Raw genomic sequence first — 14,768 nt, 5'->3', positions numbered from 1 at the left:
AAACAATGATTGTCCCAATACATAAGTCTGGTTCTCGGAGTGACGTCTCTAATTACCGACCAATATCACTGACTAGTGGGGCATGTAAAATTCTTGAACACTTAATATATACCTCCATTGTTGAACACATGAATAAGTATTCACTATTTACGCCACAGCAACACGAGTTTTGAATTAAGAGGTTTTTCTTGTACTACCCAATTGACAGAATTTACGCACGACATAGCATACGCGTTAGACAAAAGAAAAACAATTAAATGCATTTTTTAGGCTTCAAGAAGGCCTTTGATGCTGTCCCACACCGTTTACTTCTTGATCTAAAGACTATGTATGGCATTAATTCACAGGTCATCGCATGGGTCGCTGATTATTTGACATTACGCCAGCTGACTGTAATCGTTAATGGTGCCACTTCGTGCGCAGCGCAGGTAACATCGAGCGTCCCCCAAGGGTCGGTACTGGGACCACTTTTATTTCTGATTTACGTCAACGACATAACTGAGGGCGTAGAATCCCACATACGGTTGTTCGCAGACGACTGTTTTTGTATAGGGAAATTACGGATTCGCGGGACAAAGCGTTCATTCACAGAGACTTGGCCAAAATCAGTGATTGGTGTACACGGTGGCACATGCAGTTGAACTTGATTAAGACAGTTTATATGGACTTTACTCGTAAGAAATTACAGTCTCAGACATCGTACTCAATTAACAATGTCGTTATAAGTAAGGTTAATGAATACAAATACTTAGGAGTGTACCTATCGTCTAACTTAAATTGACAGCGACATGTTGACTGTGTAACAGGCAAGGCGGGAAGAGCGCTTGGGTTCCTTCGCCGTAACGCGAAGAACTTTATCATGTCGACTAAGGAATTGCTTTTGAAAACATATGTGCGTTCCGTTGTTGACTATGCGTGTGTCGTTTGGGACCTCTCAACAGTATGTGACACAGAAAAACTTGAAAAGGTACAGAACTTGGCCACTCGATTTCTTTGTGGACGTTACGACAGATAGTTCAGTCCTACGCTCGCGAAAGAATTATTGAAATGGGATACACTAGATTGTCGAAGACGCAGACTTCGCTTGAAGTTTTTCCACAACATCTTTCATTCAAAAGTTGGCATTGATAGGCATCTTTACATAAAGGCACCTAATTACTATTCCCATAGGTTTGACCCTGAGAATAAGGTTATGAAATTTCCCTGCAAAACACATTCCTTTACCAAGTCTTTTTTTCCTTGAACAATATGGGACTGGAATCAATTAGACAAGTCTGTCGCAACTATATCGTTCGATGACATACTTTTTGCACTGCTAAAATTATTCTTCTTCTATTAGAGTTGCTGTTCACTCATGTTTCTGCTAGTGATGACTGCTATATGCTTGTACTTGTATTTTCCTTTATTGTGCATTCTTGTTCATGTAATTATGCTTTTATCACTATAACACTTTTCATTCTTAATTTCATTTATGTATCCTTGTTTGCTTGCCAATCTTGTTTTTTTTAGTTTATTTGCACATTGATTCATTATGGTGGACATTAGTGTACACTCATGATCTTCTTATATGCATTTATTTGTTTTCCTGATGCTGCTAGCGATTGTTACCAACTGTATGCTTTGAATGTTTCTTTGTTTCCCCCCCCCACTGTAATATCATGTGGTGCTGTGGGTATGGCATAAATAAATAAATAAATAAATAAATAAATAAATAAATAAATACTACACTATACCGCGAACCACACATTTTAGGCGGGGTGTTGGTGAGAATGCAGCCACTGCTGACTGCGTACTGACTCCGAGAGCGCTGACGGTGCCTAGAACCGTATGTGTAACCCCTAGAAGTTGGAGTGGCGCCACCTGGTGTGCGGCCTGTGTGACGTCAAGGCAAGGACTCCCGACGCCCGCCGTTGCGCGCCTGCATAACAGGCGCTCGTGTAGTACGTGGTTTCATTGTTTGCATATGCTGTTAGCTTGTCTCAAGCCACAGATGAATGAAAAAAACAGCGTCGATATTGTTACTGGTAAAAAAAAAAATCATTTCGCTTCTGCCATTGCCTGCACCCGGTCGTAGAAATACTGAAATCAGGTTTGTTTCACGCTGCTAAAAATCGGTTTTATTCCCATCCTTGCTAGCCAATAGGTGTCGAAAGAACACGTTTCTTCTTGGACACAGCCAAATTATTGTTGCATAGTCATGTGATTTTGGCCTGCAAGACACCATAGTAGGTGAAGTTGTTCACAGATGATTTTCTTTCGCCTGCACTGAGGTCATTTGTATCCGACGCATTGGTGCATCTGCGGACAGTGTTTTTGCCGGTGTTCCAAGCGCCGTGCACGCGTGCATATGGTCTGGAATGAGCTGACCCTGCAGAATACCGCCGCAGCTGTTATGTCAGTGTTTTTCGCGTGTACCTGCTCACTCACCTTATTCTTTAGTGTTATGCCTCCCTCACCATAGTTTAGGCGCTTCGTTTCACAAAAATTACTGAGGTTAAGCGCGGGAACTCTTACTGCTCGCAGATTATGTCATCATGCGACATAGTCGCTGCAATTCGCTCGTAAGTATCAGTTTAGATAGCCATCTCCTAAATTTGTTTTCTTTTTAGTTTATCACCATTGAGTGTCGACCTGTGACGTTAGAGATCAGTAGTTGCCTCAATGAGGCGAAAAATGTTTGATTATTACGCGGACCTCATCGCTACCTGTGTGCGCCATCAAAAAAATGTTTTCGACTATGACGTTTGTTTTACAAACGATGAAATTTTAGGTGCTCGAACCTCAAGTTGACATTACCCTTTGTGCCACGGCAGTAGATCGGACCAGTATTTCACGCAAATTAAACGTTACTACCACGTAATCCCCACTGACCAAGAAGAAATCTGTGCATAGTATCCCAGTAAATGAATATCTTAGCATTTCAGAAGTCTTTTTGTGTGTGGAAGCATTATTTTGGATAACTTCCCGAATATGGTAAATGATTGTTTCTGACAGACAGATTTATGTGAAGTCTCCTGTTGGAAAACGCGCCATTCGGTCAAACCACGTAGGTTTTTTTTTCTCGCAGAGGCAGTAATAACGTTAATGGTAAACCACAACGCAGTTAATGAATAGAAGGCGTCTGTGTAAGTGATTCTCAAAAGAGAAAAAAGAAGATAAAAGCGAGCCCCGTAACTGTATGCACCATAGTGCGACACCTCAACAGAGGCTCACGAGGGAAGGGGATAAGGAGAGATCAAAATGAATAAGGATAGAAAAGGGATATGAATAGAGATGAGGACACCCACCTACAGAAGTAAAGAGAAGATAGAGAAAGGTGGGGACATGGTCGAAGGAGTCCGAGGACGGAGCACCACTCAGCGAGAGCTTCACGGCGTCAGGAGATGGCGTAGGGCGAGCTAGTCGTCCAGAGCTGCGCTGTCGTCGGTGATCGCGGGGGCACAACCGGTCGGCACGGAATCCAACAAGTGAGTCCCGAAGACGTCTGAATTTCATTTGTAATACTTCCGCATACATGTTTCAACTCCGTGGTCTATGCTCAGTTGTATTGAGGTTAAAACTATTTAGCATATCTTCAGAGGACCTATTTTTGGAATAAGCAGTAAAAACAAGAAACGTTTTGCTGTCTTGCATCAACACGGTCACAGTGAATCTCCTGTTCAGATGGGAGTTCGCCTATCTTAAGAGGTATAATAAAAAAGATATACATTCTAAATAGCTTTCACTAGTTATGGAGCCACCCACCTAGTAACTTGAAAGATTTGCATTGCGAAATTCAAGGGTAATCCCAAGCGTATCGCTGAAGAGTAAGCACACAACGGGCACATAAAAGAGTGAGAAGCGATGGCGAAGCAGGCGCTGACAGAGGCGATGCCAGTGTTCGTTCTTGGGGCTAATAGGATAACACCTTGGTAGTCTCTTGTCATGGCGTGTTGTCAGAGCGTAGACTACTCATTGTCCTTGCCCAAACCAAGCACCTAGACAGCATTCCATCAGGATATACGCCAGCGACGAGAATGGCATGTCCTTTGTGGTGCCTCGACCAGCCGCAAGTACGTCTAGAAATTCCGAGTATCAAAAAGAAAAGCAATCACTCCAGAGTAGCATTGAATCAAGCAACACTGCCATTATTACATGAGTTGTACTTGGACCGAACGCAGATATACACTGGTCCGTCTCGTCCAGCAGCTCATCAGGTGCCGCTGTAATTCCGGCTGCAGCAATGACAATCAAATTTAAGTTGTCGCATATGACTACATCTACGGCATCAGAGCTTGCTGTTATAAGGGCTGCTTTACAATATCTCGTTCAGGAACGTCCAGGAATATGGGTCATATTCTGTGATTCGAAGGCAGCGCTTCAGAGTTTGCTGTCTGCCATGCGTAGGAGGAGTCATGAACAATGGGTACAAGAAATAAGACATTGCCATCATGAAGCTCTAGCACGAGGGCATGATATTATTTATCAATGGCTGCCTGGACATATCGGTATTACCGGAAATCAATTAGCCGATGATGCAGCCTGCTCAGCCCATGAAGGAACCCGTGTAGTCCCGATTCCTCTATCAAGGAATGATGCAGCAAGACAACTTTACCTGCTGGCTCGAGATTTTACACGCACGTTCTGGTCATCTACCAGCTTCCAAAGGTGTCAATTTTATGAACTGGATCCTTCGCTCAAGATAAAGCTACCATCACAACTTTCCCGCTCCGATGCGACACTGTTATGCCGCCTTTGGTTGGGTGTTGCATTCACAAAGGTGTAATCCTTTCGCATTGGTATGGCAGACACTCCTACACGCGACTACTGCGGAGCTGAAGAGACAATCGAACACGCCCTGTGCAGCTACGCTTGCTCCGACACACAGCGATGCCAGCTCCGGATGGTTTTGAATCAACTTGACCCCGGACCATTTATTGTGCAGAAGATACTAGGACCTTGGGCATCTGCCTCAGTTGCGCAGAAAGCGACTAAAGCACTGCTACTTTACCTAAAGTCAACAAACCTGAGCGACCGCCTGTAGACTGTGTGTGCTCCCTGAGTGTGCTCGTGATTGTGTGTACCTTCTCATCTCTCTGGAACCTCTTTTCTCCCCTTCATCCCTTCCCCAGTGCAGGGTAGCAAACCGGATGTGCGCCTGGTTAACCTCCCTGCCTTTCCTTGAATCTTTATCTCTCTCTCTCTCTCTCTTGCCCAAACCAAGACATGTAACTTTGTGAAATCTCTGCGAACCAACAATCGTCATCATATTCATCATCATCATCATCGTAATCATCACCATAATCATCATCATCATTCGAACGCTATTCCCACTCTGACAAATGCCTCTCACATGTTACGCCAATACCAGGTCCTGTGCTCTCCGCTGACATGTTATACATGCAGAGTTCTATATCTCATCTACCCACCTAATTTTCGGTCAATCTCGCGCGTTTGCCCTTTCTGGGAATCCAGTCAGTTACTCTTAATCACCAGTGGTTATCCTGCCTACGCGCTACGTGCCCTGCCCATGTTCATTTCTTCTTCTTCTTCTTGATTTCAACTATAATATCCTTAAGTCCCGTGTGTGCTCGGACACAGTCAGCTTTATTCCCGTCTCTCAAGGTTGCATCTATCACTTTCCTTTCTATCACGCGCTGCGTCGTCCTCAATTTAGATTTAACCCTCTTTGTACGCCTCCAGATTTCTTCTCCAACCATGTCTTCCTTCCCCAAAGCTAGCAGAATCGAGAGATCACTCCAAAGCGATTTGACTACGAAAGTAAAGGTATTCTTTGAGGCATTCATTCTTCGGTATTATAAATTAAACTGGCAGACAATTAAGCCGATGAAAGCACGACATTGTTTGTGGTTTGTCAACTGCATTGAAACAGTTCAATTATAGCATTTTCATTTTTTCATGTACTCACAAGGACCAAGGCCCGCACCCATAGTACGTTAACAGGAGAACAAACATGGCGTTACTGCCATAAATTTCCGTTAATGGCAGCTGAAAGTGTGTTGTCGCTCGGCGACTATCTTCGAGAGATTGTTTGCCTTTCCTTGAGACAGAGTTCAGTCGAGGGAACGCGTCTTCCTCGGACTCTTCGTCTCCGGTCCAGGAGAGCAGCTGGCCCCACCTGACTTTGATTTCGGCCTTCATCAGGCTTTGCGAGACGCGCCGTATGCGTCTCGCACACTTCAAAGCCTGGGAGCACCGTGCTTTCCCTCCGCAAATACATCATGGGGCTGCCGTTTCTCCCGACGCTCCTAAAGCTGCAAACTCACCGCGGGTTTTCTCTCCGTTCCGTTTCCAATCAGTCCTGGATTAACGGATGACGAATGCCCCACGGGAACAGCTGAGATGCCGTCCCTGACTCGCAAGAGTTATGGGTGAAGGAGAAGGCCTGTTCGTATTAGCGCCGCTAAGAGGAGGCTCTTCGGATTCGCGCCTCTGCACCTTCCATTGGCAGGGGCTCTCACGCATCCACGGCGGCTCGCAAACACGCATTGATCACGAAACTCTCTCTTTCTTTCTCGTGACTTCTATACAAAGCGCCATTGTTTGTCTGTTGGCCTGACTTCGCCTCAAGAAAACACGCCAGCTGCAGTGTTCAGGCAATTCCCGTCACTCCTGTAATAAAATGCTCTCATATATATGGACGTAAAAAGCGTGTTATAAGCGAGACGAATCGGGAACACATGCTAGAATGAATGTGCAAGCTTCTATATACGCCTTGTTGAATGGAAATGTTTCATTATCATGGAACAGGGTTTGCATATTCCGCTTCTCAAATGGGCGAATTGAATTCTCTGCAAGTTTTGCAGTGAAATTGTCGTTTTAGCACACGGCGAAACGCGCCTTAACGGCAGTAGTGGCATTGCTGTGCTAAGGACACGGGTGACAGCCAAAATTTCTGATGCTGCGCTGTGGCGTCCGGATAACGTCACTGTGGCGTGCCATTGCGTGACGTCACATCATGACATTACCTCACGTGATCATCGCATGGTTGAAAAAGAGCCATTTCCGAAGGCTAAAGGGCGAAACAGGTCACGTGCACAGAGCTTGCAATGCCTCCACTCTGGAAAGCAGTGCAAAATCACTTTAGGTGCAGAAAGATTTGGTGGGTTTCGGTGGGGGAGGAGATGAATACATCGACTGCGAACATAAATAAAAATATTGCACATGACCTCCCCCTACGGGCAACCATGGCGGGACGCGAAAGCATCGCGGGGGGGGGGGGGCACCAAGTTTCCGTTTCTCTTATGTTGCTTGGGATAAGTTTTTGAGCTGCAGAAGGGAAGCGTCCGATCTGATCAGTGAACAGATTAGAAGAAAGGGGGCCCAATGAATGGCGGTAGTAAACAAAAAGGATAGAAAGGCAGCTGCAAAGTTTTGAAACCCTCTCGATTCTCTGAGTAATAATACAAGCATGGAACAGAAGTTTATAAATACAGTTCAAGGAGTCAGACTAGAAGGGGATGGGGCAATGAAATAATTAAAAACAATAATGACAGAAAAATTTAAACACCAAGAGAACGCTGCATGCACCGTACCAGATGAGGATGGACCAATTAGCTCAGTGGCTCCACTGAGACAACGAGAGTGGGAACGGGCGGAGAAAGAGTTTCTAATAGCAAATCACAGGCCCTGACGGCATCCCAATCATGCTAATAAAGAAACTGGCACCAAACTCTAAACAAACATTAAGAGAGGCAGCGAGCAAAGCAATAATGGATAGTGATGCTCCCAATGGGTGGAAACTAAGCAGGATGAGCATGATCTATAAAGGAAAAGGGGACAAAGTCGACATAAAGAACTACCATTCTATAACAGTGACATCAGTAGTTTACAGGCTGGTGATGCAGATAGTAAAGGAAAGACTACAGACATGGATTGAGAATGAGGGGGTGCTGGGAAAACTACAAAATGGGTTTTGTAAACGAAGGAGGTTGGAGGACAATCTGTTTTCATTGATGCAGCCTATTGAAATAGCGGAAAAAGAACACAGGCACATGTGGCTGGCATTTCTAGATATCAAGGGAGCTTACGATAGTGTTATTCAAGAAGACTTGTGGGGAATACTGGACACATTAGATCTGGAAGGTTGAATAATTAATCTTCTAGAGGATATCTATAAAAGTAGCAAGGTAGTTATCGAATGGGAAGAACAGGTATCTGAACCTATATAGATACAGTGCGGGCTTCGACAGGGATGTACCTTGTCACCTTTTTTATTTATGCTGTATCTCAACGGACTGGAAGCCAAATTAAAGGGGAGTCGACTCGGCTTCAGCCTCTCTCTGGTCAAGCAAGGGAAACACATCAACAGTCATTACCAGCATTCATGTATGCAGATGATATAGTATTAGTAGCTGACAACAAGGAAGCTCAGCAGGGATTGATAGACATTTGTGGCAATGAGGGAGATAGGTTAAATTCAGATAGGTCAAGTTCAGCAGGCAAAAAATTTTCAATTATAACGAAGGCAGTGAGCTTAAGATACAGGAAGTCACGCTAGAAATAGTGGATAAACACAAATATTTGGGCGTATGGATAAATAATGGGGCTGAGTATCTAAGGGAGCACGAAAGATACGTGATGACTAAGGACACCAGGGATGCAGCTGTAATGAAAAATAGGGAACTGTGGCACTACAATAGGTATGACGTTGTGAGAGGGATTTGGAAAGGTGTCATGGTCCCGGGTTTGACGTTCGGCAATGTGGTCTTGTGCATGAAATCAGAAGTTCAAGCAAGTTTGGCAAATAAACAACGTGGCATAGGTAGACTTGCTTTGGGAGCACACGGGAATACCCCAAATCAGGGGGTACAGGGTGACATGGGATGAACATCGTTTGAGTGCAGGGAAGCTAGCTAGCAGCATAATAGACTTTGAGGGGCGATTGAGAAAAATGGAGAGGAGCGTTGGGCTACGAAAGTTTTCAGCTACTTGTACATGAAGAATGTTGATACTAAATGGAGGAAGCTTACTCGAAAACTGCCTAGCAAGTATTTAGACAACAGCAGAATACCAACCCAAAAAGAAACATCGGTTAAGAAGAAGGTGAAGGAAGCAGAGAGGGACACGTGGAAGATGGGAATACTTACGATATCATTACTGGAGACCTACTGAACTTTTAAGCAGGAAATTGCAAAGAAAAAGATCTGCGATAATTCTCTGTTCTTCGAGGCTAGAACGAGAGTATTGCGGACCAAGACGTACCGAGCAAAACACTAAGGCACAGGCATGGTATGTAGTGCATGTGGAGAGGAGCAGGAAACGGCTGAACATTTGATAATGTTCTGTAAAGGGCCCTGCCCTATAGTCGAAGATAATGGCGCCGAATTTTTCAAAGCATTGGGGCTTAGGGACCGTGAAGACAAAATAGGCTCTAAACGGGTAGAAATAACAAGGCGGAGGCTATCTGATTGGTGGCTACAATCGAGGCGCGAGTGAAATTCAATCCTCAAACACACAGTGATAGTACTTAACTTCTGTCCGTCCATGTGATCTAAAGGGCACAGCCGGATACATTCATCCATCCATCCCTCCATCCATCCATCCCTCCATCCATCCATCCATCCATCCATCCATCCATCCATCCATCCATCCTTGAGAATAATATAACTAGCTGGCGTTAGTGGTTTTCACACCATCATAGAGTTAATTTACAGACTCCAGAGGAAAAGCTGGGCCGGGAAAGCTATAACCACCAAAGCTCTGACATCTTGGAACGTTGTCATTGTTCCCATTAAAGTAATTTAAAGAACACAATATATAGCAGTTGAAAACACTCGAATTCTCGCACCATATATCATAAACAAGCTTGTTCCCGTTTCACAAACAAACGTAAATTGCGTGATATGTTTACATCAACTACATTTAGGAAACATACGATGCCCATTTTTGCAATTTACCGTGTGCGAAAAGGAGCGTTTGCAGGTTTGTTTACCAGATGACGCCACCATCCCTGTACCGTATCAACATTTGAGAGCGTGACCGCTCGGCGTGCGGCCGATTGCGCCGGCTTGCTTGCCGCCGGGCAGGTCGTATACTGTTCTTCGTCGTCCGGGTTTTTTGTTGCTATGAGCCAACAACTTGACTTTATGTGACAATATCTTACCCCGACGCCAAAGAGAGCCATGAAGCCACAAAAATGCCAGGTGTTTTTGCAGCATTTATAGGCGAGTGCGAGTGGACGCCACACGAAATCTGAGTATCGTTCTTTTATGGCGGAGCCCGAGTGGTATTGCGACTCCGGGTCCCGCGGGTCTCAGTTTAGTAGCGGGCCCCCGTCCTAGGACCCATCGTCGAACAAGTCAGATGAGGCACTCGCACGGAGGAAGGAAAGGTAGGAGAGGCCCTGACGTCACTCGTTGTGAAGCCGGGATGAAGCCGGAAGTCGGCCATATTAACTAGGCAAATTCTCCTCGCTTGTTTACATCCGAATATAAAGCAGAAGGCACGACTCTCTCTCAGGCTCGGAAAGCACGTGGGCTGCGCAGCGCGTGTGTCGTGACGATCCGAAACTAATGGAACGGGGCTCATCACTCTGAGCCTGCGGGACACCTTCAGCGAAATCGCTTCGTCCGAGTAATAACGGAGTAACAGCTCGCCGACAACGAAGCAACTACGAGAGAACGCGCGCTAGATGCACTGACAATGGCGAGTGCTTTCACGTAATTAATTCAGCAACTGTACAGACAACACGATCGGTCGTGCGCCTTCTACGGTTGCATTCCGCCACGCGGCCGACGCAGCGTCCTGCCACTGTGTCCGTGTTCCGCGTGAAACTCACCGGCGTCAGCATTCTGCGACCGTGGTGACTGAGCATGGTGCTAGTGACAGTTGAACGCGGTTGCTGTTACGTTGAGACTACATGCAATGCTGGTGGAGAGTGTACCAAGAGGAACAGAAAAGGTGTTTTAATACGCACATGCAAGTTGCTACTGTACACACACAACACGAAACTACGTATGTGCACATGGTCCTCATGGTGTCTTGCTGGACTCAACAGCGTCGTCCGTTGTCACAAGCAGGAGCACTGCTCAACCGTCACTGACCTGCAATGCGTTCGTCGTCATTCAGCTTCGTCATGGTGCCCAACGCAATTTCGCTGAACACTAACTGCTTCATCCGCGTCATCCACCGCACGACACATGGATATGCACTTGTTCTACGCACTGTTGCAACCCCGTGATGGATAAAAGGGATTTGTAAACGTTGCTAAGAGTAACGTAACTGCCAGGAGAACACTGCGTAACCAATACGCGGCGCAGAGCACAGATATTGTCCGCCACGGCTCAGCACGAGACCTGGGGAGGCACACATTCCGCCGCCAGCCGCGGCCGCTCACTGCTAGACTAGCTCCACTGCGCAACACGTAACCATAGCAACGCCGCCATTGTGCCTAGTGAATATGGCCGCCATGATGTCATTTCCGCCACACTTTTCACGCCCCGCCCCGGCTGGGCATGCCCTCTCCTACCTTTCCTTCCTCCGTGGGCACTCGTAATAACGACAATTTATTTACATGGTTAGTAACTGAGAATTAGAAAAGAGAATGAGAAGTCAAAAACTGTACATGAGAACTGTTGAACTGTATAGCTTCAAATACACGAAAGTCTTTGGCTTATATAGCGCCCCGTTGCCAACCCTGGGCGCATTGTCCACGGCTTCCGCCAATAGGGTGCTCCATGGTCTAGGTGCTCCACCCACGAAGGAGAGGAAAGACACCACAAAATGCATGCGGATAAGGCACAGTCTACACGATGCCCAAATATGGTCACAAATGCATTGCACCGACATTTTGCACACGTCACCAAGTTTCGCGCACGTCCGATGATATTGGTTTCCAAGATTCTTTTGACAGTTGGGTGAGGTTCAAAAAACCGGCTGCCAGTACACGTGTCAAACTTGCCTGACTGTTTGGGTAGGACAATGTAGTGGTGTGGCAGCATATCTTCAAAATATGCCACCCCATTCAGCCGATCCTATGGAGAAAGGGGGAAGGAGGAGTAGTCGACTAATCCCTCGTCTTCGAGGCGGGCTCCTGCAAGGGCTGCAGCACATATTGCCTTTTCCTTCCCTTCAACCCCACATTCCATTCCTCGCTGTTTGCTAGAAGCTGTGGCTTAGCTGCGCATATCCCGGGCTCCGCTTCTCCTCACAAGATGCAGCCACAACCAGTTTGGCTTTAGCTTTCAGCCTGAACTGCAAATACCATGCTGGTTCCGAGACTTCCAGATCCTCGGTGACCTCGAAAATGGCACAGCTGCCTCCTTGTCTGCCTCGAAAGCCTTGCTCGTAGCAAGAGTCGAGCTCACAATGGCCTCTCTTGGCTCCTGCGTTTTCTTTGCGCGAACCAGTCCCTAACCTCGTTCAGGTTTTGCCGAGAGGAAAACAACCCGTATTGACGGCACACCCTTGCTTGGAATGCGTCGAAATATTTTCGTCCCGTTCACGAAGGCCGAAAAAACTTCAATAATGATGACGGTCCTAACAGTGGTTATATGTTTTAATGCAGGGACCCTGTGGGGAGCTTTACCTCTAGTCTCGACATTAACTCTATGCACAACATATTCATGGGGTGAATGATGATGATTGGGGCGAAGCGTCCATCTATCCATCCATGTGTCCAACCGTCTATCCGTCCATGCGTCCGACCGTGAGTTCGTCTGCCTGTCCGTCCATGCTTCCGTCCATCCGTCTGCCCAATCGTGCGTCCGTGCTTCTGTCTGTCGATGATACTGTCCATCCGTGCTTCCGCCCGTCCATGCGTCCGTGAGTCTGTCTGTCCATCCATGCTTTTGTGCGTCCATCTGTCTGTCCGCCGTCCGTGCCGTCCATCAGTGAGTTAATCCGTGGGTCCATCTGTCCGTCAGTCCATGCGTCCATCAGTCCATCTGCGCGCCCTTGCCTCCGTCCATCCATCCCTCCGTCCGTCCGTCCAGATGCACGGACAGATGGACACACGGAGGGACGGACAGACGCTTCACTCCACTCATTATCTTTCACTCCGTAGATATGCTGTGAGTTATTCAAGTAGGGCCAGCGTCAACTATAGGCATGACCGCGCGGCGTGCTTCTAGGGGGTGTGACGCACGCCCCACACGAGTGTATAAAGACGAAGCACTCGCCACACACGCGTAGAAAGAGAGATCAAGTAGGAAAGATGGGGGACACGGCCCAGGGAGTCCGAGGACGGGACGCCCATCGGTGAGAGCTACAGAGCAATAGGAGAGGGCGGACGGCGGACCGATCGGCGAAAGCTGCGCTGGCGTCGGAGATCGCAGATGACAAAACCGTTCAGCACGGAATCCAACAAAGCGAGTCGGGAGCGGGTGGGAAGAGCGTTTGCTGCGCTCGGTGGCGGGGACGACTAAACAAGTGGGTGCGTGGCGCTCGCGGCGCAGCGCGAGCCATCGCCGACGCTGCTGCGCTTGCCGGGAGCACGCACCTGTTTAACTCGGCGCGCTTGCCTGGCGCTTAAAGCTTCTGTGGCGACGGTGACGGTGGAGTGCAGCCCTGAGCTTCGCTTCTAAATAGAAGCACTTTGGCCTTTGAATAACCCTAGGCAAATGCAAAAGGGAACCTTAGAACTAATTTACCTCGACACCACAAATGTGTTGACAGCAACGACATATGGAGGGCGTTCGCCACATATAGTTTCGCTAACTGGGCCCCAAACCATTCACCATAACGAAAACCCATTTGAGTTCACGACTTGTTTACTATAATATCAGCTAAGTCATTTTGATTATCACTGACGGGTTTTCAGCGGCACTCGTGCATGTGCTCGTCAGATACACGACCGAAGTGGTTTATATGTGCATTGACGGGTCATCTACAGGCTACGTACGCACGGACAAACATGCAATGGCGCTGTATTGCACACCGCGTAACAGCTTACAATAGCACATCGAAGAATGAAGGAAACAAAAAAGAAAAATAACTCGCAAAAAAAAAAACACCTCAAAAAAATGATTCATCGCTCTGTGATCAATGAGTTTAGAGTTTCATGCAAACTGTCTTTGAGGTACCTGTCATTTAGGAATTCACTAGCTATTCATTTTTGGATGATCGAGTTAAGACGTTTTAACCTCTCGAATCGCTGCCGACTTTTCATTTATTCATTTATTTATTTATTTATTTATTTACTTATTTAATTATTTATTCAAAGTACCTTACTGACCCAACAGGGCATTGTATAAGGGGAGCATAAAAGGAATACATACACGAATTGGCACAATTTCCATACAAACAATATACATATACATGAACTAATTGACAATTATTATACAAGTCCTAACAGGAATAACAATAAGAAAATATCAATACTATTAATAATATTTTAATAGGAATTGAACGGCAATAAAAATCAGATGTTTAAGTTGAAAACGCAAATACTAAAGCACTACAACTGAGGATTGTAATTAATGTCAGCTATTATTATTATGACTTCATATCGCTTAGACCGTGTAGTCCGCGTGGCCTAATGGATAAGGCGTCTGATTCCGGATCAGAAGATTGCACGTTCGAGTCCTGCCGTGGACGTAAAAATTTTTTTTATTTTTTTTTACCTTGAGGTGGCTCTTTTCCTGTTTACTTAGCATAGTTTTTTTTATAAAAACTATATCAACTGACAAGGCTGGTTCATTAAATGCATCGCCATTGTTACTATTACGATTTATAAACGTGATCACATAAATATCTTTAATTTACCTTCTATGTTTCTTAAGATGACCTAAATGCGAATATTAAGTCGACGTTGATTGCTGTTATAG

The 14,768-nt window shown here is 46.1% G+C and overlaps 1 non-coding gene across 1 annotated transcript; it reads left to right on the top strand.

Annotated features, from left to right (window-relative positions):
- Positions 1-14,465: 14,465 nt before the first annotated feature.
- On the top strand, positions 14,466-14,538 carry TRNAR-CCG (transfer RNA arginine (anticodon CCG)). Its single transcript has one exon. It is a non-coding gene; the product is annotated as a tRNA-Arg (tRNA).
- Positions 14,539-14,768: the final 230 nt, after the last annotated feature.

The sequence above is a fragment of the Rhipicephalus microplus genome, chromosome 5 (genome assembly GCF_043290135.1).
Source record: "Rhipicephalus microplus isolate Deutch F79 chromosome 5, USDA_Rmic, whole genome shotgun sequence".
In the NCBI taxonomy this organism is placed as follows: Eukaryota; Metazoa; Arthropoda; class Arachnida; order Ixodida; family Ixodidae; genus Rhipicephalus; species Rhipicephalus microplus.
The sequence above is the reverse complement of the archived record's forward strand: the minus strand, read 5'-3'. Positions and strand labels throughout refer to the sequence as shown.